The sequence below is a fragment of the Somniosus microcephalus genome, chromosome 7 (genome assembly GCF_052327205.1).
Source record: "Somniosus microcephalus isolate GS21.2 chromosome 7, FLI_Smic_1.0, whole genome shotgun sequence".
In the NCBI taxonomy this organism is placed as follows: domain Eukaryota; kingdom Metazoa; phylum Chordata; class Chondrichthyes; order Squaliformes; family Somniosidae; genus Somniosus; species Somniosus microcephalus.
In genome coordinates this window covers 86,174,391-86,201,643 of record NC_140993.1, presented here as the reverse complement: position 1 = coordinate 86,201,643, position 27,253 = coordinate 86,174,391, and the positions used below count along the sequence as shown (strand labels likewise).

The 27,253-nt window shown below is 49.9% G+C and overlaps 1 pseudogene; it reads left to right on the top strand.

The window, feature by feature from the left end:
* The first annotated feature begins 917 nt into the window (after nt 1-917).
* LOC147114775 (uncharacterized) lies at nt 918-26,507 on the top strand (annotated as a pseudogene).
* Nucleotides 26,508-27,253: the final 746 nt, after the last annotated feature.

The following is a 27,253-nucleotide window of genomic DNA, read 5'->3' as shown; positions in this document are numbered from 1 at the left end:
TTTGTGTGTCCCTGCAGAGAGGAAATCGGCATGAGGAGGGTTCTGCTCCTGCTTGCCCTGTGGGGGTGAGCATCGGTGACCAAGGTGACGTGGAGGACTCCCACATTTATAGGTACTCGGGAGAGAGAGCGCCGATCGTTACCACTGGGGGTGGCAAACCTGGTGTGGAGGAGCTCACTATTTATTTCCATGAGGGAACGTGGCCAGGGTGGCTGGGGTCTAACTCTACACAATACTCCAGCCAGACTGGGTTCACCTATGGGGAAGCCTCCATCCCGTGCCCCCGGGTACAGGTCATTGCTGCAAGGGTCAGTGTCACTGAGGGGAAACGTGTGTGTCTTACATGCAAGGGACGGATTCCCCTGGATGGGTGGTGGTGGCTCAGGAAGCTGCGCAGGGACATAGGGGACCGTACAGCCGACTGGGAACGACTGGGGAACAACACCCACCGGACGATCACAGGGACCCAAGGGGGAGTCAGTGTGTGTTGGGATAAGTGGTGGGAGTCGGAACAGGGAATCTATATCTGCATGTGGGGATCAGAGAGAGCCTGCCCCACAGGCATATCCATCATATTCTCCAGACAATGGCAAGATGCCGGGAAGGGGATGGGGTGGGATTCTAGCCTGCATGCGTGCACGCTCCCACACTCCCCAATCCCAGTCAATGCCACCGAACTCGTAGCACGCACCCGAAAGCCCCTGCCCACGACCCTGACATCACGGGTAGTAATAGAGAGGTGTCCTACCACCACCAAGGGACCAGGGAATGGGTTAGTGCTAGTGCCAACCAAAAAGGTACTATACCAGGGGGTACACTATGCAGTAGCTTCAGTTATCCTAAACCTTACCGAAGTACACTTACCTGAATGGTGCTCTAAGGAGACAGAACAGCTATATCAGGCCCGACTAAAAGAAATGTTTAGGAAATTCTATGAATTTGACTTTGCCAACATAGACAAAGCAGAGCTGTACACATTACATGCTGAGCACACTATGGGCGCAGGGAGATAAAGAAGGGGAACCTGGAACGATATTTTCACAACCTACAATACAGGATCCTCGATAATAAATAGCCTGGACGATATAGAACTGCAAACACAGATAAATGGTCTAGAAACCCAACTACGAAAGATCCTAACGGAAGAAAACACAGTGGTAGGCTCAGAGCTACACGAAGACCAAGCTATGATGGTCCATTTAAAGGAGATCATTGCTGAGCTAGAAAGTCATGCAAAAACAGTAAATGCACTCATACGGGAGGATAGGAATGCTTCGGATCAGGCTGCACAGAATGAGGTGTGCGTGCTATACGGGGCATGGTTGCTAGGCGAGGGCTGCAGAAATCTGGAGGATTTAAAACAAGGTTTAGTCCCCTCCTGGATTAGCAACAAGCACCTCGCAGCCCACCACCCATTTAGCAATTCGCTGAGCCCGTGTCAGCTCCGTCCAGCCTCTGAGGCCTACCCTGTCCCAATGGATTGTGGACGTTCCAATCACACTATCATGGGGATAGTAGCGAGGATGCCGGTCATGGGTGGGACAGCGCGACCCGCACCGGTATACAGGGTGGAGAACATTGGGATCATTCAAGGGGGTGCACACGTCTGTTTCGCAGTGGTCCCACCTTATGTCATAAAGTAGGAGCACGCTATGACAGGTACAGACCTCTCCAGGTGCCGGAGCCGGGGAGCACACATAATACTGTGTCCCCAGCACTTGAACGCTAATTCTAGACCACAGTGTGGGTTTAAAGCTGCTGGCGCACAACATGTGAACTGTACCATGGAGGTAATGGCACAAGGCCATGTTCCCCCACAGGTAGCATTCATAGGGGGTGGGGCATATTGTGTCACCACAAGTGCGCCCCACTACCAGCATGGACAGCACATCTGGTATCCGGTGAGTGACAGCAGTTTCTGCTTTAAACCTGAGGCAGAAGTTCAAGTGGCCCAGGAACAGATTGTCCCCATTCCTGAACCCTCCACTGTTCACCTCACTGTCAGGGAAAATATAACCAACCTGCAAGACTATGTCACATTCTTCAGCTATAAAATACCCCCTCTACCCGAACATCTTACCGCCCTACTCAAGCCATAGAAGTATCACAAAAACATTTCTATACTCTAGAACAAAAGACAGTCGAGATAGCTAGGGCCAAGATTTCGGATATCATAGTTCCACCCTGGTGGGATATTTTCAAAAATATAGAGGTCCCTTCCTGGATCAGAATGGCTTCCCATATTTTAGTGGTCTGCCAGCTCAGTATAGTTTTCTACTTACTATGCACAAAGTGCAGGGGGAGGGGCAGAAAGCTCCGATCTGTAAGATTCGCAAAATTTCTGCATTTCCCCGAAGGCTGTTACTAATAAATGGGACCCTGCATGGACATTTTAAATTAAAAAGGGTACCCAAAATGGCGTCCGTGCCTCGTGGCAGAAAGCCTCTGGAATTTTTAAATGGATTCTCCAATGCAGACAGCTTGGGAGAAATCAAAACTAAGGCTGCAGGCTTTTCTGTGAAGAGAAGCATTTGTGTTTTGGAACCAGACAGGACTCTGAATTATGCATTAGACCGAATTGGAGACAAAATCTAAATTCAATTAGGCCTATAGTCAAGGCCATCAACAGTCTGCATATATTATCGGAAACAGATTAATACAGCCATCGAGGCTGGACAGGCCCATCAAGGAGCTTTCAGGACAATACAAGTCAATTATCGGGCCGGTAGATGTGATTACTGGCCATCTAAAAACCAGTTAGTATGAATTGCTACCATTATTTTAAACTAGCCCGCCAAAATTAAAACAAAGAACTAATCTGATTTGGCGTGCAGATAAGGGTTTTCGACGAAGGTATAATTGAAGGCCCCCGGGTAGCAATCTCTCTCTCTGTGTGTGCTGGTGCTCTTCTCCCTCTGCCCGCCCTCGTGGCTGCCTCTCTTTCCCCATCCCACGCTTAGCCCCTGGCCTTTGCCCGTGCCTGTTGCCATTCCATCGGGCCCGGCGTTACATCGAGTGGACACGGACAAATTCAGGCCAGGCGAGGCAGGACGCGACGAGGGGAGGAGGGAAGACCAACTGAGGAAGACCAACTGAGGGTAGGCTTCGAATCATCGGGCCTTCAGCCTCAGCCAACCTGCGACTATTTTCATGCAAACTCAAGCTGTCGGTTGTTGACGAAGGACCATCCCTGCAAGGCAAAGTACCCAAGCAGAGACTTTAACTTTGGGGCACTCGAACCCGGACAATGCCCTTGCAGCGCCCGGAGCCCACGTGATGACGGCAGGCTCCAGAGTGCACCAAGAGCGAACCCCGAACCCAACCGCTGTTTTGAGTCTAACAAACCCTTTTGATTGGTGAGCATGAATTCTGACCCCTCATAGCTTAACCTAGTTAGGTATAGGGGGTGGGATAAGGATAAGGGGATTATTAAGATAGTTGTTTTCCCTCGATGTGCCGTGTGTTCCCCATTCCCTGTATAAGAATATAAGTAGTATTATGATTCTTCTGTAATTTTTTTGCCTGTAGAAGTGTACACTAGTAATTTTTCCATAAGATTTTATCAAGTTTTCCTCTTCAATAAAATCTTGGTTTTGTTTGCATCCAACCACCTGTCTACCCAAGTCTTCTCTGTACCGCCGCCTTGTACCTAAGTCCGGAGTCTGGAACCCAGGGGCGTGGGAGCGATTCGAATCACTCACAAAACAGTCAGAGGCATAACTGGCTGGGTGCATGCACGCGCCAGGCGACACCGCCACCCCGCCACCCCCTACAGAAATGGCAACCGCGGCAGGACACCGGCAACAAGGTTGCGATACAGTAGACAGTGGTTCGGATGAGCGAACCATGATGGAGGAAAGGATTTCTGAGCAAGGTGAATATCACTAAGAAGTGGATCACCACTCTGTTAAGGGCTGGGCATCCGATAGATGCAGCAGCTAAGTGGACAGAGGGAAAGGAACAGAAGAAGTCCTTAGAGAAGGCAATTTGGTTGATGTGCTTTAAAAAGCAGGTCCAGCTCTTGGACGGGCTCATTGCAGCACAGGCAGTCGAGTTAAGGGAGTCAGCCCTGGAGATCCGGGATAAGGCTCTCGCAGGGGAAAATTTATTGGTAGCTTTGCAGGCTTTAAACGAAGAGAGAGTACATTTAGTAGGAGAACACAAGGCCCAGTTGGAATAACTACAGTGCCAAGTCACCGAGGCCAAGGGAAATGAGTTAAGGTTGCGGGAGAAAAATGCCCGCTTGGCAAGACAGATCAGGGAACAGGAAGAGAGAGTACAGGAGGTAAAAGCTGCTTATAAGCTAACTAATGAACAGGGGTTTGAGGAGGCAGACCACGGCCCCTGTAAAGAGAGGATAGAAAATCTGAGCCGGGCCCTCCGGAGGGCAAAATGCATGGTATGCCTCATAAGCCCAAAGGCAGGCCAGGCAGATTTTATGGGGAACGAGGGGAGAACAGTTCCAATGTCACCGGTGGTGCCTAGGGACGACCTGGTTGAGAGAGAGGAGACCTCACGGCCACCACCCATAGCACCAAGTTTCAGCGAGTTTTGACAGCAAGGGGGGGTGGAACCGGGGGTGGAACCCGAAGCGGAGCCAGAGGTGGAGGCGGAGGTAGAGCAACCCCCGCCCGAGAGGCCAGAGCCAGGACCGATGTGCCCAGCACGGCATCGGAGGTTCGGCCCACCCGCCGATGGCAACAATGAGGGACCCCTCCAAAACCAGTTCATGTCACCCTTCGACACCCACCAGCTCAGGGTTATGGTCAACCATATCCCGAAGCTTTCTGCCAAGGGAGACCCCTCGATCCACTTCAGGGAAATAGAGCAGAGATCCAGCGTCAACGACTGCGATGAAGCTGAGAAGGCCAAAATGCTGCTATTCTCCCTGGAGAGTAATCCCTTCCAATCCCTCTCTGACGAGTGTAAAAGGGGGCAGAGCGGGTATGAGGAGCTTAGAGATGCAGTTCTAGAGGCCATGGGGATGGATGAGGGAAGTCCCTTCTCCCACGTGGAGAAGACGATCCAGCTTTCTAGGGAAACCCCGCAGGCTTTTGCAGACCGGCTGTGGCCGGTGTACCGGAAGGCTTGCCCGGGGATGCCCGGCCGGATGTTCCTGAACGGGGACACCCTGACGCATTGGCTCCATTGCCTGGTGGCGAACAGCTTGCCACAGGTCCGGGCCAAGGCAGAAGCCTGGTTCGATCCCAAAGATCCCCAGACCACAGAGCTCATGGTAATCAGGCAGCTAACTCTAGCCTACAAAAACGGCAGGGTAACCGATGCACGCCCACCAAAAGGGAAGGTGCATGAGGTAAAACCAGGAGTGCAGAGTAGAAAAGGAATGGCACCAGGAAGGGAGTAACCCCCCCAACACAAAGACCAATTGTTACGGGTGTGGGACTGATGGTCACTGGCGGAAGGAGTGTAAGAACCCCTGGAAGGATAACAAGGGGAAGCATCCCACAGCCCCAGCCCAAAAGGCGGGGGTAGGGACCCCTTCCGCAGAGGTCGAGTCACTTTTGGACGCCATGAGGTCCTTACTGACTGGCCAGGGGAGAGTAGCAGCCGCCACTGGTGCTCTCACCCCGTCAGCCCCATCCAACCCACAACCGTGACTAGAGCCGGTGCAGCCTGTGTATCTGTATTCGTTCTGATATGATGAGTGGAGGAGACCCCTTTTGGAGATGGAAGTATAAAAGGTGGCAGGGACCTATCTGTTGGACACGGGGGCATCGCGCACCATGATCTACTCAGCTAACCCTATCACCTCACCTCTCTCCAGCGGGGTCCCATACAGTCTATCGGGGTTCACGGGTAGGGAACAGGCTGGCTCGGTTTCCATTCCGTTCGCCATTCGGATAGGACCGCTCCGCTCCAAGTGGACGTGTGTCCTGATGAAATGGGACATGGAGGATGGGAGAGGGGTCCTGGGGGCCGACTTTATTGTAGGTCACGGGATCCTGGTGGATTTGAGGAATCACTGCCTTTGGGGGGCAGGAAAGGTGAAGAATGGTGAGATTGTAGGAATGTCTAGTTCCTATCCAAAGACTGAGGTCCACTCAGGCGCTCAAACAAAATGAAGTTTAATGGAAACTAACAGGTTTAAACAAGTAACTGCAGGAGAACATCGAGTGTAGGTCTGTTCAGTTCGGAGACTCCACGAGGACTGCTGGCTGGTCCCGTGGTTGATGTCATAACATCATCACGTTCTTCCCGCCAGTGGGGGATTACGTGATGTACGGCGTGACATCATCGCGTTTACCCGCGCTGTTAAAGTAATCACGCTCTGTACAAGTAAACAGTATAAATAAAGATACAGGCTCAGGCTGTAGCTAACATGTTGTTAAAGGGAATTATATACAAACGATCTGAGTCCTTTAGTGGCTCCGCCACATGCGCCCCCACAGAATTGTCTTTAACAGCAAAAGTGAGATGGCGAGGAGGCCTGACAAGCCTGTCCAAGCGAGTTCTGTAACCCTGAAGTGGAAGCTGATGGATGGTGGTCGAGCTGGCGGGCGGTTGTGGTGGATCTGGCACGGCGACTGTGGGCGGTCGGCCCTGTTTTGGCGGTTGAGCGATTTCGACTGGGCGGTCCAGGTCTAAGTGTGCCAGCTTCAGCCGGTCAACTGAAATGAGGTCCAGTTTACCTCCGATATCGGCCAAAAAGGTTTTGTCTCCCGGCTCTATGACGCGGAAGGGACCAGTGTAAGGAGGCTTGAGCGGATCCCGGTGAGCGTCGTGGCGGATAATCACGCACTCGGCGCTTTTCAGCTCAGTTGGGACGTGGGAGCTCTGTAAGCCGTGATGCGACATAGGCACTGGAGCAAAACATCTGGCCACTTCCTGGTGGCTGACATGTTGCTGGGATGCGGACCATGGCTCTGTTGGAGACGGGAGGAAATCCCCTGGTACCCGTAGTGGCTGGCCATATACGAGTTCTGCCGAGGACGATTGCAAATCTTCTCTGGGCGCCATACAAAGACCCAAGAGGAACCAGGGAAGTCTGTCCACCCATCCCGCGCCTTGAAGACTGGCCCGCAGAGCGGCTTTGAACGACCTGTGGAATCGCTCGCACAGGCCGTTCGCCTGTGGATGATAGGCGGTGGTGCGATATAGTTTGGTGCCGAGTCCCTGAGCCACAGCGTTCCAGAGCTCAGAGGAAAACTGCGGTCCACGATCAGAAGAGATGTCTGCCGGTACCCCGAAACGAGCAACCCACGAGGAGATGAAAGCTCTGGCCACATCTGCCGAAGTGGTGGAAACCAAAGGAACTGCCTCTGGCCATCTAGTGGTGCGGTCTACCATTGTGAGGGTGTGTGTAAAACCTTGAGAAGGTGGAAGCAGCCCCACGAGGTCCACATTCACGTGGACGAATCGACGCTCCGGAACAGCGAAAGTGGCCAATGGAGCTTTTACATGACGCTGTACCTTGGCCTTTTGGCAGACCACGCAGGTGTTGGCCCAGTCGCAGACATCCATGTGCATACCCCTCCAGATGAATTTTGACGACATCAGCCTTTGCGAGGCCTTCATGCCAGGGTGTGACAACCCGTGTATGGCGTCGAACACTTTTCGGCGCCAGGCGACTGGTACGATAGGGCGGGGAGCTCCCATGGAGACGTCGCAAAGTAGCGTGGTGCCTGCGGCATGGAATTTGACGTTAGCCGCTTGGAAGCTAGAGGGGCTGGTCCAGTATGCTTGGACCTCTGGGTCCGAGGCTTGATCCGCAGCCATGAGGGCATAGTCGATTCCGAGTTGGACTGCGTGCACAGTCGCGCGGGAGAGGCAATCCGCCACCAGGTTGTCTTTGCCGGACAAATGCTGAATGTCCGTGGTGAATTCTGAAATGAACGTCAGCTGATGTTGTTGCTGAGCTGACCACGATTCAGCGGTCTTGGCCATAGCGTACATTAGTGGCTTGTGGTCCACATAAGCCTTGAACGGACATCCCTCTAGTAAGAACCGGAAATGGCGGATGGCTAGAAAAAGGGCCAGCAACTCCCGGTCGAAAGTGCTGTACTTTCTTTCGTTTCGCCATAGTTGACGGCTGAAAAACGCCAGTGGTTGCCACGTCCCATTCACCCACTGTTCCTGCACTGCGCCAATTGCGTAGTCCGATGCGTTGGTGGTAAGGGCAATGGTGGCACCTGGAAGCGGGTGCGCCAGCATGGTTGCGTTGGCCAAGGTGCCTTTGGTGTCGACGAATGCCCGGTCCATCTCGGCCATCCAGCTGATTGGATCCTTACCGGACTTGGTCTTGAGGGCCTCGTACAAGGGCTGCATAAGCAGAGCCGCCTTAGGGATGAACCGGTGATAAAAATTGACCATCCCGAGGAACTCTTGTAGGGCCTTGACGGTCTGCGGGCGCGGGAAAGATGTAACCGCCTCAACCTTCGTCTGTAAGGGAATTGCGCCGTCTGATGTGATGCGGTGGCCCAAGAAATCAATCCGCTGCAGGCCGAACTGGCACTTGGCTGGGTTGATAATCAAACCGTGTTGACTGAGGCATGTGAAGAGGGTGCGCAAATGGCAGAAGTGCTCCTCTTTGCTAGGTCTGGCGATGAGGATGTCGTCGAGGTAGACGAAGAGGAATTTTAGGTCCCAAAGCATGGAGTCCATCAAGCGCTGGAAAGCCTGTGCAGCGTTCTTCAAGCCAAACAGCATCTGCAGAAATTCAAACAGGCCGAATGGGGTGATGACTGCGGTTTTCGGGACGTCTTGCGGGTGCACGGGGACCTGGTGGTAACCACGGACGACGTCGACTTTAGGAAAAAAGGTATTTCCCACCAAATGGGCCGAGAAATCTTGAATATGCGGGATCGGGTACCGATCAGGAGTAGTGGTGTCATTCAGGCGTCGGTAGTCGCCGCATGGCCGCCATCCGCCGCCGGGTTTCGGAACAATGTGGAGAGACGAAGACCAGGGACTATTCGACCGGCGAATAATCCCCAGCTGCTCCATCGCGTCAAACTCCGCTTTCGCAGCCGCGAGCTTGCCGGGTTCGAGTCGTCGGGCCCGTGCGTAAACCGGGGGGCCGGTGGTGGTGATGTGATGTTCTACACCATGTTTAGTGGCCGAGGAGGAGAAAGTGGGCCTGGTCAGATCTGGGAACTCTCCGAGGAGGCGAGTGAAGTCGTCTGGAGGTGGGAACGCACAGAAGATAGTGCGCGGCACGGCGTTACCGCGGTGGCATGGGATGGAGTGGAACGTGGCCGCATTGATCAATCGGCGGTGCCTGACATCGACCAGGAGGTCGTTGGCGCACAAAAAATCCGCCCTAAGGATGGCCTGAGTGACTTTGGCTGTGATGAATTCCCAGTGGAAGCGTTGGCCGCCGAAACACACCTGGAGCTGCCGCCTTCCGATGGTCCGAACGGCCGCGCCATTAACCGCCGCGAGGGCGGGGCCGTGGCCCCCAGCTAGTATATCGAGATTTGACGCAGGTAGGATGTTACACTGCGCCCCGGTGTCGCAAAGGAAACGTCGACCAGATAGGGAGTCGGTGATGAAGAGAAGCTTCCCTGAATCTCCGATGGCCATCACAGCCGCGGGGAGCTTGTTAGTCCCGGTCCTCTTTCGCCAGGGTAGCTGTAGATGGTTTTTTTTGAGCGAAAAACTGCAGGGAGGGCGGCAGCATCTTGCTTTCACGCCAAAACGGGCGTGGTAGAAGCACAACCCCGCTGATTGAGGAGCTGGAGCAGTGTCTGTGGGGGATGGGCACCTCGTGGCTGCGCAGTGCTGCTGTGTCACCGCGAAAATCTTGTCCGCTTCGGCAGCAAGCTCCACGCAGTCTGTGACTTCGGACCTGGCTAGGGCAGCCTGAACTTGCTCCGGGAGTGGGCTGAGGAATAGCTCCCTGAAGAAGAAGCATTCCGGCTCGGAACCGAGGAGCGTGAGCATCTGGCTCATGAGCTCGGATGGCTTGGAGTCCCCGAGGCCGGGCATAGCGAGCAGCCAGCGGGCGCACTCCGACGTCGTGAGCCCGAAGACCTGCAGCAACCGCGCCTTTAACGTGTCATACTTGCGATCAGTAGGCGGACTGCCGAGTAGGCTGACGATCTGCGAGGCTGTGGCACTGTCGAGGGCGGAGACCACGTAATAATAACGTGTCTGATCCGCAACGATGTCCCTGATGGCGACCTGTGCTTCAGCCTGGATGAACCACGTGGCTGGTTGTTGCTCCCAGAACTGCGGTAGCTTCAAGGTAATGGCGTTCGTTTCCATGTTGATTATCTTCTGTGAAAACCATTCGCAAAAGTCGGGGTCACTAATGTAGGAATGTTTAGTTCCTATCCAAAGACTGAGGTCCACTCAGGCGCTCAAACAAAATGAAGTTTAATGGAAACTAATAGGTTTAAACAAGTAACTGCAGGAGAACATCGAGTGTAGGTCTGTTCAGTTTGGAGGCTCCACGAGGACTGCTGGCTGGTCTCGTGGTTGACGTCATTACGTCATCACGTTCTTCCTGCCAGTGGGGGATCACGTGATGTACGGCGTGACGTCATTGCGTTTACCCGCGCTGTTAAAGTAATCACGCTCTGTACAAGTAAACAGTATAAATAAAGATACAGACTCAGGCTGTAGCTAACATGTTGTTAAAGGGAATTATATACAAACGATCTGAGTCCTTTAGTGGCTCTGCCACAAGATCGTAGTTATCCCAGGAAAGGAAAGGAGGGGGACCCTCTGCACCATGAAGCCCAAAGAGGATTATAACCTCGGGCTCATGGTCAGCAACACCCCACCAGATTTCCAGGCATTTGTGCAGGCCCACCTGGCCACATTTGCCACTCACAATCACGACTGTGGGAGGGTCACAGGGTTTGAGGTCAGCGTAGACGGGGACCACATGGCCCGACCACAGAAACAGTATAACTTCCCCAGGGAAGCAGAGCCGGACATAAAAGCAGCCATGTCCTCGTTAGTGCAGCAGGGAGTTCTAAGACCGATAGCGACCCACGTGAATTCTCCGTTATGGCCGGTCAGAAAGCCGGACAATTCCTGGAGGGCCACGGTGGACTATCAGGTGCTCAATAGCAACATCCCAGCCTGCGCACCCACAGTAGCAGCAGTTGCCGACCTCATCAGGAGTATTCCAGCATCCGCGACCACTTTCACGGTGCTGGATATTTCACATGGGTTTTGGTCCATCCCGGTAAGGAAGGAGGATCAGTACAAGTTTGCCTTTACATTTAAAGGGCAACAGTACACGTGGAACTGTTTGCCACAGGGCTTCCACAACAGTGCATGGCCGACAGTTTGAAGGAATTTAGCCAGCCCAGACAGTTAGTTCAATATGTGGATGACCTGCTCCGGTTCACTGATTCGAAAGAGGAGCATGGCCCAGTATTGGCCGAACTGTTGGAGCTGTTAGGACAGAAGGGTATCAAGGTAAATCCCAAGAAGGCGCAGATCGGCCAGGAGGAGGTGAAATTCCTCGGTCTGACCGCCCACGCTGGAGAGAGGGCCTTGGATAAGGCTTGGGAAGGAGAGTCCCGTGACCCCTATCGGGCAGGTCCGGAAGCCGCAGTCTTGGACAAAGGAGGCACACGGGGGGTAGATTTGGCCCCAGACCCAAAGCGGGCCCAGACCCAAGATCCCGTCTGTAAGACCGTCCCGGTGAGGAAAGAGAAAGGGGAGCCCCTTGAAGGTCCTCTTGGGGCAGCGGGCGAGCCTTCAGCACAGGTTTTAAAGCAAGCCGCTGGTTACATCAACCAGTGTAAGCTGTTTTAACCTGAAAGGGGAAAGCAGCCAGGTAGGAAAAGGTCTGAGGATAAAGATCCTCAGCCCCCAGCAGAAGCGAGTTCACAGACTGCACAGGCAGGCGCTGTGGCTTGCCTGAAGGGAGGGACCATCCCGCCCATCGGTTGGGACACTCCCCCACTCTTCTGGGATCCAGACGAGGGGGAGGGACCTGAGGGCAAAAACCCCGCCCCTAACCCAGGTGTAGAGAGGGAGTGACCTGAGGTCGAAAACCCCGCCCCGGACCCAGCCATGGGACCTGGGGGCGGAGACTCTCAGCTCGCAGTCAAGGATGGTGCGGTTACGCTGGGGGTAGCGGCGAGCCGCAGTCCGACCAGAGATTAGCCTGGCCGCCCGGAGACGGGCGGTGGATGTACATAGTTTTGGTTGAAGTTTTAAGTAAGGTGTAATTATTTAGCTTAAGTTTATGTGTTTATTGTGGTGTCCGTGTATAATAAGACACAGACTGCAGGAGAACGGTATAACAGGTGTTCACTCAACGTGGCTCACAGTGGAACTGATCTGTACAGATTACTACTGAGTGCTATATACAGGTGTGGTCACTGCCGGTACTGCAGTATACATGAGCTGTAAAAGATAGTTCCCCTCTTGAAGGTACAGGCAGACTATCCTTTATCCGAAAACCTCGGGACCAGCCGAGTTTCGGTTTTCGGAGAATTTCGGATTTCGGAAGGTGGGTCGGCGGGGGTCCGCGGGGGGGTCGGCGGGGGTCGGGGCCGGTGGGGGTCCGCGGGGGGGTCGGCGGTTGTCGGGGCCGGCGGGGTCCGCGGGGGAGTCGGCGGGGGGGGGTCGGTGGTTGTCGGGGCCGGCGGGATCCGCGGGGGGTCGGCGGGGGGGTCGGCGGTTGTCGGGGCCGGCGGGGTCCGCGGGGGGGTCGGCGGGGGGTTGTGCGCACGACTTACGCTGACGCTCAGCGTAAGTCGGTCGGGGTCGGCGGGGGTCGGGGCCGGCGGGGGGGGTCGGCGGGGGTCCGCGGGGGGTCCGCGGGTGGTCATGCGCATGACTTACCCTTTATCCGAACTTCCGAAACCGGAACCCTCTAAAAACCGAAGGTTTTTTCGTTCAGCGTAAGTCGTAAGCACGACTTACGCTGAACGAAAAAACCTTCGGTTTTTAGAGGGTTTCGGTTTTCGGAAGTCCGGATAAAGGGTAGTCTACCTGTATATACATTACATTTATAATTTAAGTTAAATAAGGTGATGGGTAGTCTTACGTAAGTAGTCTGTTTAGAGTATGTTTTTGGGTCGAGGTCTCGGGACCCGGCCATGCTTCACCAAGCCAGAGAATCTCTTGGGGACCTGGCTACATGTCTTTACATCTTTTTGCAGAAAGATTTTCGGGATGGAATGGATTGTGATCCTATTCGCCCTGATTGGGATGAGTAAGGAGAGGAGGGGCGACGTCCAGGACTCCCACATCTACGGGTGTTCGGGAGACACGGCGCCCCTGGAGATCAACGGGAACGGTGAATAGGATGCGGAGAAGACCGCCATCTACTTCCACGAGGGAAGGTGGCCAGAATGGTTGGGGTCCAATTGGTCTCAGTACTCCAGACAAACCGGATTCACATACTGGGAAGCCTCCCTCCTGTGCCCCCGGGTGTGAGTCGTTACCACGAGGGTCAGCGTCACCATTGGAAAGCGAATATGTTTGACGTGTAATGAACACATTCCACTGGATAGATGGTGGTGGCTCAGCAAGTTGAGCAAGGATATGAGGAACCCTGAAGTCGAATGGGAGCGATTGGGTAACAACACCCATCGGACAATTACTGGGACTCATGGGGGACTAAGCGTGTGTTGGGACAAATGGTGGGAGCTGGATCAAGGGATTTACATCTGTATATGGGGGTCAGAGAAGGTCTGCCGCGCAGGCATAACCATTATGTTCCACCGGCAGTGGCATGACACCGGGAAGGGGAAAAGGTGGGATGCCAGCCGGAAGGTGTGTGCGGTCCCGTATTCCCAGATCCCAGTCAACGCCACTGAGCTGGTAACCCGCCCCCGTAAGCCCCTGCCCACGGCGCAGGCGGCGAGGTCATCCAGGGAAGATTGCCCCACCGCCACCAAGGGTCCAGGGAATGGGTTGGTACTAGTCCCCACCGATCAGATGCTGTACCAGGGGGTACACTACGCGGTGGCCGCCGTGATTTTAAACCTCACGGAGGTACATTTCCCGGAGTGGTGCCCCAAAGAAACAAAGCAGCTATACCAGGCCCTATTCAATTTAAATAAAGCAAACTATGATGGTCTGAGGAGCAAGTTGGGTCGGATTGATTGGGGAATGGCACTCAAAGGGTTGACAGTGGATAGGCAATGGCAAACATTCAAAGACCAAATGGATGAGCTACAGAATTTGTTCATCCCAGTTTGGCATAAAAATGAAACAAAAAAGGTGACTCAACCGTGGTTAACAAGGGAAATTAGGGATAGCATAAGATCCAAGGAGTGGAAATATAAATTGGCCAGAAAAAGCAATAATCCTGAGGATTGGGAGCAGTTTAGGATTCAACAAAGGAGGACAAAGGGATTAATTAAGAAAGGGAAAATAGAATATGAGAGTAAGCTTGCAGGGAACATAAAAACTGACTGTAAAAGCTTTTATAGACATGTGAAGAGAAAAAGATTGGTGAAGTCAAGCGTAGGTCCCTTGCAGTCAGAATGAGGGGAATTTATAATGGGGAACAAAGAAATGGCAGACCAACTAAATACATATTTTGGTTCTGTCTTCAAAAAGGAGGACACAAATAACCTCCCAGAGATGTTGGGGAACATAGGGTCTGATGAAAGGGTGGAACTGAAAGAAATCAGTATTTGTAGGGAAATGGTGTTAGGAAAATTGATGGGGCTGAAGGCCGATAAATCCCCAGGGCCTGATAATCTACATCCCAGGGTACTTAAGGAAGTGGCCCTAGAAATAGTAGATGCATTGTTGGTCATCTTCCAGAACTCGATAGACTCTGGAACAGTACCCATGGATTGGAGGGTAGCTAATGTTACCCCACTATTCAAAAAAGGCGGCAGAGAAAAAGCGGGGAATTATAGACCGGTAAGCCTGACATCGGTAGTGGGGAAAATGCTGGAGTCCATTATAAAAGATGTAATAGCAGAGCACTTGGAAAGCAGTGACAGGATCGGACAAAGTCAACATGGATTTACAAAAGGTAAATCATGCTTGACTAATCTACTGGAATTTTTTGAGGATGTACCTGGTAAAATAGATAAGGGAGAACCAGTGGATGTGGTATATTTGGACTTTCAGAAGGCTTTTGATAAGATCCCACATAAGAGATTAGCGTGCAAAATTAAGGCACATGGGATTGGGGACAAGGTATTGACTTGGATAGAGAACTGGTTGGCGGACAGAAAGCAAAGAGTTGGAATAAACGGGTCGTTTTCCGAGTGGCAGGCAGTGACCAGTGGGGTACCGCAAGGATCGGTCCTAGGACCCCAGCTGTTCACAATATATATTAATGATCTGGATGAGGGAATTGGATGTAATATCTCCAAATTTGCAGACGACACAAAGCTGGGTGGGAGGGTATGCCGTGAGGAGGATGTCGTGAAACTCCAGTACGATTTGGACAGGTTGGGTGATTGGGCAGAAACATGGCAAATGCACTATAATGTGGATAAATGTGAGGTTATCCACTTTGGTGGCAAAAACAGGAAGGCAGATTATTATTTGAATGGCAATAGATTGGGAGAAGGGGAAGTGCAAAGAGACCTGGGTGTTCTTGTGCACCAGTTGCTGAAGGTAAGCATGCAGGTGCAGCAGGCGGTTAAGAAGGCAAATGGTATGTTGGCCTTCGTAGCAAGAGGGTTCGAGTACAGGAACAAGGATGTCTTGCTACAGTTGTACAGGGCCTTGGTGAGTCCGCACCTGGAGTATTGTGTGCAGTTTTGGTCGCCTAACCTGAGGAAGGACGTTCTTGCCATGGAAGGAGTGCAGCGAAGATTCACCAGGCTGATACCTGGGATGGCAGGAATGACGTATGAGGAGAGATTGTGTCGATTGGGCTTATACTCACTGGAGTTTAGAAGATTGAGAGGGGATCTCATCGAAACCTATAAAATTCTGTCAGGCCTGGACAGACTAGATGCAGGAAGGATGTTTCTGATGGCCGGGGAGTCCAGAACCAGGGGTCATAGTTTAAGGATAAGGGGTAAGCCATTTAGGACTGAAATGAGGAGGAATTTCTTCACCCAGAGAGTGGTGAACCTATGGAATTCTCTGCCATAGAGGGCGTTGGAGGCCAGTTCATTAAATATAAGGGATCAAGGGATATGGGGAGAAGGCAGGGACAGGGTACTGAATTTGGATGTTCAGCCATGATCTCATTGAATGGCGGAGCAGGCTTAAAGGGCCGAATGGCCTACTCCTGCGCCTATCCTCTATGCTTCTATGCTTCTATGACATGTTCAAGAAATTTTATGAGTTTGATTTTGCCCACGTGGACAAGACTGAACTCTACACCACACATCAAGAATGTTTGGGTAACCCAGGGAGACAAAGAAGTGGAGTATGGAATGATGTTTTTACTGCATTTAATACTGGGCCCTCTGTCATCAACAGCTTGCATGACATAGAGCTGCAGACCCAGATAAACGGTTTAAAAACATAGTTATAAAGGATATTACTGGATGAGATCAAGGTAGTGGGCTCGGAGTTGCATGAGGACCAGGCCATGACGGTCCATTTAAAGGAGATCATAGCCGAGTCGGAAAAGCACGCAAAGACGGTAAATGCTCTCATAAAGGAGGACAGAAATGCTTCTGACCAGGCTGCGCAGAATGAGGTGCGCGTGTTATACGGGGTGTGGTTACTGGGCGAGGGCCGCAGTAATCTGAAGGATTTAAAACAGTGTTTGGTCCCCTCCTGGATTAGCAACAAGCACCTCGCAGCCCTCCACCCTTTTGAGAATGCATTGAGCCTGTGCCAACTCCGGCTAGCCTCCGAAGCCTATCCAGTCCCCATGGATTGTGGGCGGTCCAACCACACAATCATGGGAGTAGTCGTTAGGATGCCGGTCAGGGGTAGGACAGGGTTGAGAACATTGGTGTCATTCAGGGGGGTGCACACATTCGTTTCACAGCGGTCCCGCCTTACGTCATTAAGTGGGAGCACGCTATGACAGGTACTGACCTCTCAGGGTGCCGGAGCCGGGGAGCACACATAATCCTGTGTCCCCAGCACTTGAATGCCTATTCAAAACCGCAGTGTGGGTTCAGAGCTGCTGGCATGAAGCCTATAAATTGTACCATGGAGGCAATGGCACAAGGCCATGTTCCCCCGCAGGTAGCATATATAGGGGGTGGGACATATTGTGTCACCACCGGCGCATCCCACTACTAGCATGGACAGCATAGCCAGTGTCCAGTTAGTGACAGCAGTTTCTGTTTTAAACCCAAGGCAGAAGCTCAAGTGGCCCAGGAGTGAATTGTCCCCATTCCTGAACCCTCCACTGTTCACCTCACTGTGAAGGAGAATTTTATGAACTTGCAGAATTACGTAGTGCACTTTGGCTACGAAATTCCCCCTCTCCCTGAACACCTGACCAAAATACTCAAAGCCGTTATAGTTTCGCAGAAACATTTTTATACACTTGAACAGAAAACAGTAGAGATAGGTACGAAGATATTGGATATTGTGACTCTTCCCTGGTGGAACCTTTTCAGTAATATAGAGGTTCCTTCGTGGATCAGACTGGCTTCCCACATTCTCCTGGTGTGCCAGTTAGGGATAGTGTTGTATTTAGTTTGCGTTCAGTGTAAGGGAAAAGGTCGATGGCCAGAATTCCAAAACCAGAGGTTTTGGAAAGAACATTATGTAAAGGTGGAGGAAGATACGCCGGTTTAAGTCTTTTCCCTGTATTTTGATTAAAGAATTGTTGTTTCTTTGTGTTGGTTATTTTTAATTAAAGGTTTCTCTTTTGTTGTTTCTTTTGTGACGCGGTTTAATAAAGATATGTGTACCAAGTGGTGCAGGGGTGTTAGACCCCTCCATGCTTGGATGTGTGTGTAAAGTCTGTAGTTTTACTCTCTGTATGCTGATGTACACTACATTTTCGCGGAATGGGAAGTGCATGTGTCGTGGGTGTATTAGATAGATAATTACAGGGGAATGTTGACTATGGAGGGCCAGAAAAATTTTGCTCGCTTTGAATGTATGATACTTCAAGCAAGTTTTAGTATCACAGGGAGGAGTGTAAGATTCACAAAATTTCTGCATTTCCCCGAAGGCTGTTATTAATAAACGGGACCCTGCATGGACATTTTAAATTAAAAAGGGTACCCAAAATGGCGTCCGTGCCTCATGGCAGAATGCCTGTGGAATTTTAAAATGGATACTGCAATGCAAACAGCTTGGGAGAAATCAAAACTAAGGCTGCAGGCTTCTCTGTGAAGAGAAGCATTTGTTTTTTGGAACCAGACAGGGCTCTGAATTATGCATTAGACCGAATTGGAGACAAAATCTAAATTCAGCTAGGCCTATAGTCAAGGCCATCAACATTCTGCATATATTATCGGAAACAGATTAACACAGCCATCGAGGCTGGACAGGCCCATCAAGGAACTTTCAGGACAATACAAGTCAATTATCGGGCCGGTAGATGTGATTACCGGCCATCTAAAAACCAGTTAGTATGAATTGCTACGATTATTTTAAACTAGCCCGCCAAAATTAAAACAAAGAACTAACCTGATTTGGCGCGCAGTTAAGGGTTTTCGACGAAGGTACAATTGAAGGCCCCCGGGTAGCAATCTCTGTGTGTGTGTGTGCTGGTGCTCTTCTCCCTCTGCCCGCCCTCATGGCTGCCGCTCTTTCCCCGTCCCGCGCTTACCCCCTGGCCTTTGCCTGTGCCTGTTGCCATTCCATCGGGCCCGGCGTTACATCAAGTGGACACGGACAAATTCAGGCCAGGCGAGGCGGGACGCGACGAGGGGAGGAGGGAAAATCAACTGAGGAAGACCAACTGAGGGTAGGCTTCGAATCATCGGGCCTTCAGCCTCAGCCAACCTGCGACTATCTTTATGCAAACTCAAGCTGTCGGCTGTCGACGAAGGACCATCCCTGCAAGGCAAAGTACCCAAGCAGAGACTTTAACTTTGGGGTACTCGAACCTGGACAACGCCCTTGCAGCGCCCGGAGCCCACGTGATGACGGCAGGCTCCAGGGTGCACCAAGAGCGAACCCCGAACCCAACCGCTGTTTTGAGTCTAACAAACCCTTTTCATTGGTGAGCATGAAGTTCTGACCCCTCATAGCTTAACCTAGCTAGGTATAGGGGGTGGGATAAGGGGATTGTTAAGATAGTTGTTTCCCCTCGATGTGCCATGTGTTCCCCATTCCCTGTATAAGTATGATTCTCTTGTAATTTTTTTGCCAGTAGAAGTGTACACTAGTAATTTTTCCATAAGATTGTATCAAGTTTTCCTCTTGAATAAAATCTTGGTTTTGTTTTCATCCAACCACCTGTCTACCCGAGTCTTCTCTGTACCATCGCCTTGTACCTAAGTCCCGAGTCTAGAACCCAGGGGTGTGGGAGCGATTCGAATTGCTCACAAAACAGTCAGAGGCATAACTGGCTGGGCGCACGCATGCACCAGGCGACACCGCCACCCCGCCACCCCCTATAATCCTGACATGAGAGAGCATGGGAGGAGCATTACATTAAAGTCTATGACCAAGTATGGGACGAGCTTTAATCATTATTAAAAATAAAGTTTTGTGACCGTGTATTATTTTTCTATGTATGTACCATATTTTCCAATTGGTGCAGGGGTGTTGGACCCCCTCCGTGCTTGGATGTGAATGTAACTGAATTCTTACCTGTGTATGCATCTGAACACTACATCTACATGGGAATGTATGTTTTGGGTCTTAGATAGGTAAACTACAGGGGAAGGTTGGCTCTCGAGGATCAAGAAATTTTGCTCACCCAGTATGATACTCTAGCGAGTAAAGTATCACAGTGGGGACTGTAAGATTCTCAAAATTCACAGATCCCCCAAAACTCAGAGAAAACTCCTAAAGTAAAGGACTTTGGGCTCTTTTCTAACCATTTTCAGGGTGATAAAATATTGGGCCTATCAGAGGGAGATTCAAGGTCAAAAACCAAGATTTGACATTTTTAAAGGCATATTTGGGCTTGCAAGAAAGAAAAGGCTGTAACAGGAAATGGGATCAACCTTTGTAAAGACAGTTTGGATATTGCAGTTAATTCAGTTAATCAAGCTGTCTGGGGAACTGTCTAAACATCACTCAGCCCCTATCAAACAATTTTACAAGCTAACAATAGACCCACGGAAGAACAGCCACACCCAAAATACAGGACCCATCCAAAAACATGCATAAAACAAATCACTTCGCCAACCTACAAAGAATCTCATGCCCCACAGGAAACTCAAAGCCTGAGGACAATTCACTACAATCAAGTAATAGTTCAACAGCTCAGGAAACCATCCCGAAACCACTTCACACATTCTTAAAAACTTCAACAGCCCATGGAACCATCCCAAAACTACTTTAAACAACTTAATATTAATGAGCCTGCCAAAATCTAACAATAAACCTAGACTGATTTGGCGTGCAGATTAGGAGGCCCCAATTAGTATAATTGAAGACCTGTTTTCTCAAGAAGTCAGTAAGGTTCGGCAGTTCTGTTCAGCAGTGACACAGTACAACAAGTTCTCAGCAGTTCTCAGGAGTTCACAGTTCTGGAAGAAGGTCAACACACAAGAAGAAACCAGAGCAACAGTTTCAGTGACCATCAGACACCTCGCAGCAACAAGGGCCTTACGAAACAACCAACCGGGGTACGACAGGCACCAACCAACACATCCAGCGAACCCCAAAACCGCGAACCAGCTCAACTGTCAAGGATCCGTTTGGTGAGCATTGTCCCATGTCCTTTAAAGCCCAACATAGCTAGTAAAGTGGGATTGGGAGGGGTGAGGTATTTTTCTACTGTAATTTCCCTCATGTGTATCGAAGTGTTCCCCATTTTATTAGAGTGTTAAGATTTTTGTGTTGTATTTTTTTTTCTCAAATAAAGATCAAAGTTTTCTTGCACCAAAACCTGCACTTTTGTCACAACCCCCAAATAAGTCCAAGGTCTAGAACCAAGGGAGTGGGAGCGATTCGAACCGCTAATAAGCCAGAGGTGAAGCTGACCCCAAACACCACCCCCTGCAGTGTGCTTATCACATTTTCAATTAAAGGAGCCCTAAGGACATTTTCCTGTTTCTTGAGCGAATTTGTACATCTGCATTTACTCATACCGATATTCAGGTGTTCAGGGTATCCAGTAAACTTTTCACATCTCCTGGTCTACTCAGGGAGGAATCATTGATGACCTATGCTGGCTCTGACACCCAGTATTGCAAACAAATCTCCCAATTCCAGTACACCATTGCCCTTTCAAGATGCTTATCCGGGTACTTTCTAGAGAGATATACTCCTAAAGACTTAGAGTGAAAAGCCTGTGTAATAACAAAGCTTATTCACTATGTATGTGTAGTAAAAGAATAGGTTGTTTTTATTAGTACTCTATGTTGTGTATGTAATATGTGTGCTACTTTGAACCTATGGACAGGACTGCACTACTTGTTGGGCGTAGTGATACGCAGTACCACTCCTGGCCATAGGGGTATAAATAGTACTGTGGGTACTGATCCCCCTCAGTTCCCGCCTGTGGGCATGAAGTAAAGACCTATGTATAGTCCCTACCTCCAACCAGTAAAGACCTGTTTGAGTTATACGTTTAAGTCTTTGTGTTAATTGTTCAATACAATACACATACTTAACACTGGCGACGAGTCGGTTCGAACCCTGCGGCAGTTATTCCACAGCGGCTTCGTCCAAAGACAGGACGTTGAAGAGAGGTTCCAATCCTCAACACCCCACTGAAAACTGAAGGGCAGCAGAAATCCTGACAGCTTCCAGCGACTGGAAGCGACAGGCATTAGGACCCTGAAGCCTCCATCAACGACTGAAAACGGGAGGACAGAAGACATCCTGCAGCTTTTTCAACCTCGGTGGTGGGTAAGCCAAGCAGCGTGGCTGCAAAGACAGGGCTGGGGGAAGTCGGAGGTAGAAGGGCAATCGATCGAAATCCCTGATAAGGGCCGCACTCGGGCTGGAAGGCGCAGCGTCGGCAGACACTGAGGGCGCGAGCGGGTAAGCCAGAGCCCGGGAGGGAGCGAGCAAGAGCCGCCGAGCGGGTGAGCCAGAGGCCGGGAGCCGCTTCAAGCGGGAGGCGCTTAGCGGGCCAGCGATCGCACCGGTGATAAGGGCTGAGAACCGTTTCGGGCGGGCGGCGCACCAGCGATCGCACAGGAGATAAGAGCCGCAGTCGGGCTGAAAGTCAGCGACGAGAAGCGCGGGAAAACCGCCATTGAAGTGGGCGGGGAGAGCGAGAAGCGCGGGAAAGCCGCCATTTTTCGCGGGAAAACCGCTGGGGAAAAAGGCAGAAGCGGGAAAACCGCCATTTTGTGGGCGGAGGACGACGGCAAGAGCGGGAAGCCGCCATCTTGGATAACAGTAAAAAAAAAAATCTGAGAAATTGCAAATCTGATAAAGTACTACAATGCCTAAACACGGGAATATTAGCAACTTTGATAGTGACATCGAAGATTGGGCCATATATGTTGAACGAGTTAAAAATTATTGTAAGGCCAATAAAATTCGTGAGGCTGATAAAGCACTAACATTATTAAATTTAATGGGTGCGAAGACATACGGGCAATTGAAACACCTGTTATCACCAGATGAACCGGCGGATAAGACGTTCGATGAGATTATTACTGTCCTGAAAGATCATCTAAACCCCACGCCGCTGATGCTAGCGGAACGATTTAAATTTTACGACAGAAGGCAGCTACAGCATGAAAGCAATGCTGAATATTTGCTGGAATTGCGTAAATTAGCGAAATATTGTCAGTTTGGAACGGGACTGACAGAGGCACTTCGAGACAAATTTGTGTGTGGTTTATTTAAACAGGATACACAAAAGCGACTGCTCGAGGAGAATGAGCTGACGCTTGAGAAGGCGGTCACTATGGCAGCAGCACACAAAGCCGCAGCGAGAGGCACGGCAGTAATGCAGCTACGGTCACCGGAGCTCAGTGCACACAAATTGGGTGTGAGTTCTGGCAAATGTTATCGTTGTGGAAAGACAACGCATGATCAGAACCAGTGTTGGTTTAAAAACCAAGAATGTAGAACTTGTGGTAGGCTTGGACATATAGCTAGAGTATGCAGGTCAGCGAAGAAGACCAGCAACAAGAAGTCACCGCAAGGAAAATACGCAAAGGTACACAAGGTGGCCGAACAGGAGTCCAATTCAGACGCTAGCAGTAATGAACTGGCTAGCTTAAGCTGTAATGAACTGGCTAGCTTAAGAGTACTCAACGCTGGTAAGGGTGCAGACCTCCAGACAATTTGGGTCACTCTTCAGATAGAAGGAGTCCAAGTAAAACTGGAATTGGACACTGGATCGGCATTGACGGTCATAAATAAGAAAGATTACGGAAAGTTATTCCAACATATTCCCCTACAGGATACGGGGATTAGATTGAAAACATACACGGGGCAAAGAGTGTACCCCATCGGGAAAATAGAGGTTGCAGTGGTCCACAAGGGCGAAGACAGTCAAATAATGGACTTATATGTGATATCTGAAGGAGGTCCTCCACTACTAGGACGGGAGTGGATTAGGAAAATGAATATGGACTGGCATTTCCTACAAACAATAACGAGTGAGAACTCGGTGAAGATAGTCGGCCCAGACTCTGGAACGGATGATGGTAAGCCCAACTCAGGTGCAAAAGACAAAGTTTCAGCACAGAATTCCACTGAGCAACAACAACATAGTTTAACTGTGGATTCTGAGTCGGGCAAGTCTACTGATGTGCCCATTTCTGAGGGACACCGGGCTCGAACTCAACTCCATTTCAAACTACAACAGCAATTAGAACAAATGCTTCGCCGTTTTGAGCAAGAGTTGAATGCAACGAAAGAGTTCTTTGATATAGAGTTGGAGAATCTGGAAAGACAACAGAAGCAGCTGATGGAGAAAATGGAGCAGGAGCACACAAAACGTCTGATGTCAGAGGAGTTAACGGTCAGCCAACTCCTGCATATGCTGAAGGACAGGACTCTGAAATGGGAAAAACTTGAACATGAACTTCAATATTCAAACGAAAGGGGTTCGGAGCTCTCAAAGGTTATTGGAAGAGCTGAGGTGGCAACACAGACTGAGATGACTGCAACAGAGCAGCCCTTGGATGCCAAAAGTACGCTGACTCACGTCAACGTAGAACAACAGACCGCTGAAACAGCTGCTCCGGTAGAGGGATTGCATAGTCCGATCAATCAATCTCCAAAGGAAGTTGAAGTATTAAAATCACAAATGAGGTCACTAGTAAACGACTTGCTGAAAGCCCAGAAAAAGCTGGATGCAGAGGTACACATGAAGAAGTCTCTTCAGGAAAGATGTCTGGATTTGGAACAAGAGCTGGCTAATGTCCAGCTGGGTATGGAGGAAATAGACGACCCTCTCACTGGTCTAGCTCAGGACGACACCGAATATTACGATGTCCTGTCCTGCCCAGCTTGTAACTTCGACTCCCAAAGTGCAGAAATCATGGAGGAGCACCAAAAGTCTACGGAACATCGGGAGAAGCTGGCTCTACGACGGAAACAGGAGGAAGAGAAGGAGGAACTGCGCATGCAGCTGGCAGCTGTGGCAGCTGACAATGGAGCCCAGAGAGTCTCCAAGAAGCAGAAAAGGAAAAGTAAAAACAGAAGATGACCCATCTGAACCATTATCACCTCTACCAGATCACACACGTGGTCCCTCCGAACGGAGCCAATTCAGTTCGGAAGTTCAAACTGTTAAATCCATGGAAGGACTATTGAATGAGTCACTCCAGCAACGTGAACCGACTACACCACAGAGATTGAATCTGTGAACTGTTTTCCGCAGAGACTGAATCTGTGATCTGTTTTGACATGAAGTTATCTATGTATCTATGTTATTCTGTTATGTAAACCTGAAGTTATATATGTATATATGTTATTACGTTATGTTAAATGGGGAGATGACTGTAAAGCTAGGAAGGGAGGAATGTTGTGTATGTAATATGTGTGCTACTTTGAACCTATGGACAGGACTGCACTACTTGTTGGGCGTAGTGATACGCAGTACCACTCCTGGCCATAGGGGTATAAATAGTACTGTGGGTACTGATCCCCCTCAGTTCCCGCCTGTGGGCATGAAGTAAAGACCTATGTATAGTCCCTACCTCCAACCAGTAAAGACCTGTTTGAGTTATACGTTTAAGTCTTTGTGTTAATTGTTCAATACAATACACATACTTAACACTCTAGGGAGTAGAATCAGAAATATTCATTGCATTCTTTAAAAATGACAGATTAGTGTATTTTTATGCTTTGATTTATCTTGTTTACCCTCTCTGTCAACCGAGAAACATAACCGGAAACATTGCACTTCAGTTTCATCAATCGCGATTTCCTGATAAGGTCGCACAGATATTTCCTTCAGCCTCCTGCTGATCTTACTGTCTGAAAGAGTGCATTGCACAGGAGGTTATGCGCTTCACTCATTAAATCAGCAAGCAGCACCAAAATAATGGTGCTGCCTGCGTTCATTTTATGGGCGGCCGTTAACTTTGGCCCTCTAGCAGTTTAACTATTATTGATGTATTGATCTACAGCTACCTGGCTTATCCCTTTACCTTTTTGAACAAGGGTGTAGCATTTTCCGTCTTCCAGCCCTGTTTCCAATAAACTTTGGAAAATGATGGTTGGTATCTCTGTAATGTCATCACGAACATCCTTTAGTATGCTGCAATGTAGACCATCTCGCTCTGGCACCATATCAACTTTAATTTTCATTAACCCTTTTAATACCATTATCTTCTTAATATAGTTATCTATTAATTGTCTGGAGGTGGGAAAATATGAAGACTTTGAGTCACTGCGAGGAGATTACTCTTGATATAGTGGGCTGATATTCTATGATTCCGACTGGAGAGGGAATACAGGTGGAAAAGCTGAATCTGAAGCTGAGTACCCATTCTTCCCTCTATCTCTTCCTTCAAAGAATGTTTCTTTCACTTACGCATCCTGCCAGTAGTAAAGTTACCAGGCACCACTGCATCATATTGATGCCAATTGAAAATGTGTTCCAAGAAGTGCCTTGGAGATTCCAATGTATGTTTCGCTCTATTATGTTTCCATAGAGGAGTCTGAGGAGTAGAGGCTCGCAGTGCCAGAGTGTGAAGGTCCATCCACTTCTCACCACACTGCATCACTCAGCCCACCTGCTGCAAACATCTGTAACTAGTGGGGTGCCACAGGGATCAGTGCTGGGGCCTCAACTATTTACATGGCTCCTTTAAATACCACAGCTGAAAGCGCGTCATTGATGACATCATCAGACCCGCACCATTTAATAGGGTCGGGTAACGCGCAGGGCAGGCTTAATAGGCCCCATTAGCGCAAAGTCAATTTCTGCAGCGGGATGGAAGCAAGAATGGGGTTGCGACCTGCCATGCCGACTGTCTGCACCCGATCCGCCCTGGTAAAGATCATTCCGGCCAATGTTTCAGGTCGATGACCTTTTGTCAGAACTCGGTAAAGGTCATCGAACTAAAAGGTTAATTCTGTTTTCTGTTTTTATTTATGTGTTCAAGTCTTGCACTGAGGCTTGAACTCAATACCTTCTGACTTAGCGGTAACGGTGCTACCATTGAGCCAACTGGCACTGTTGCGTCAGATGCTAACTCAGTAAAGTTCTCTTCCCAGACCCCAAGAATTGGACTAGCGAAATCAGCCATTTGATAGGAATTATTATGCTTCCACGATGGAGTAATCATTGAGGCAGTTTGAAGGCATTGGCTGATGTAACGCCAGATGAATGCACATACCACTTAGGCCTTTGACTTATGGCTTTAATTGCATTGAGCACCTGAGTTTTCGTTATCTGAAGTGCAGATCTGAACATTCCAAAGTCCCAAAGTTAGAGAACAGCAGTAACTGGTGAAGTATTTTTTTATGAGGGTGCCTCTCTTAAAGACTTTCAGAATCAGTTTGCTCACTTTTGACCCAGCTGCAGTCATGTGACTGCTCAAGCAGATTCTCCCAGATTCTCCAGCCTAGCATTCCACTCCACCTGGAAGAAGTTTTGAAGTTTTCCTTTACAGTGCCGTGTTATATTCCAGTGGGAGGTCATAGGTGGATCCATTATCCCCACGTCAAGGATCTCTATCTGTGGTATTCCTGAGCTACCCAAATGGGGCTAGAAATTCGATATTGTCCCGGTTGGGGTGCTAAATTTGAAAAAGTTGTAGAATTAGCGCCAGGCACTAATCCTTCTGACCTACCGCTAAATTGATTGTTAGTGCTCCAAGAAAGAACTGGAACACTAAGTCAAGTGCTAATCACCTAACTTAGGACA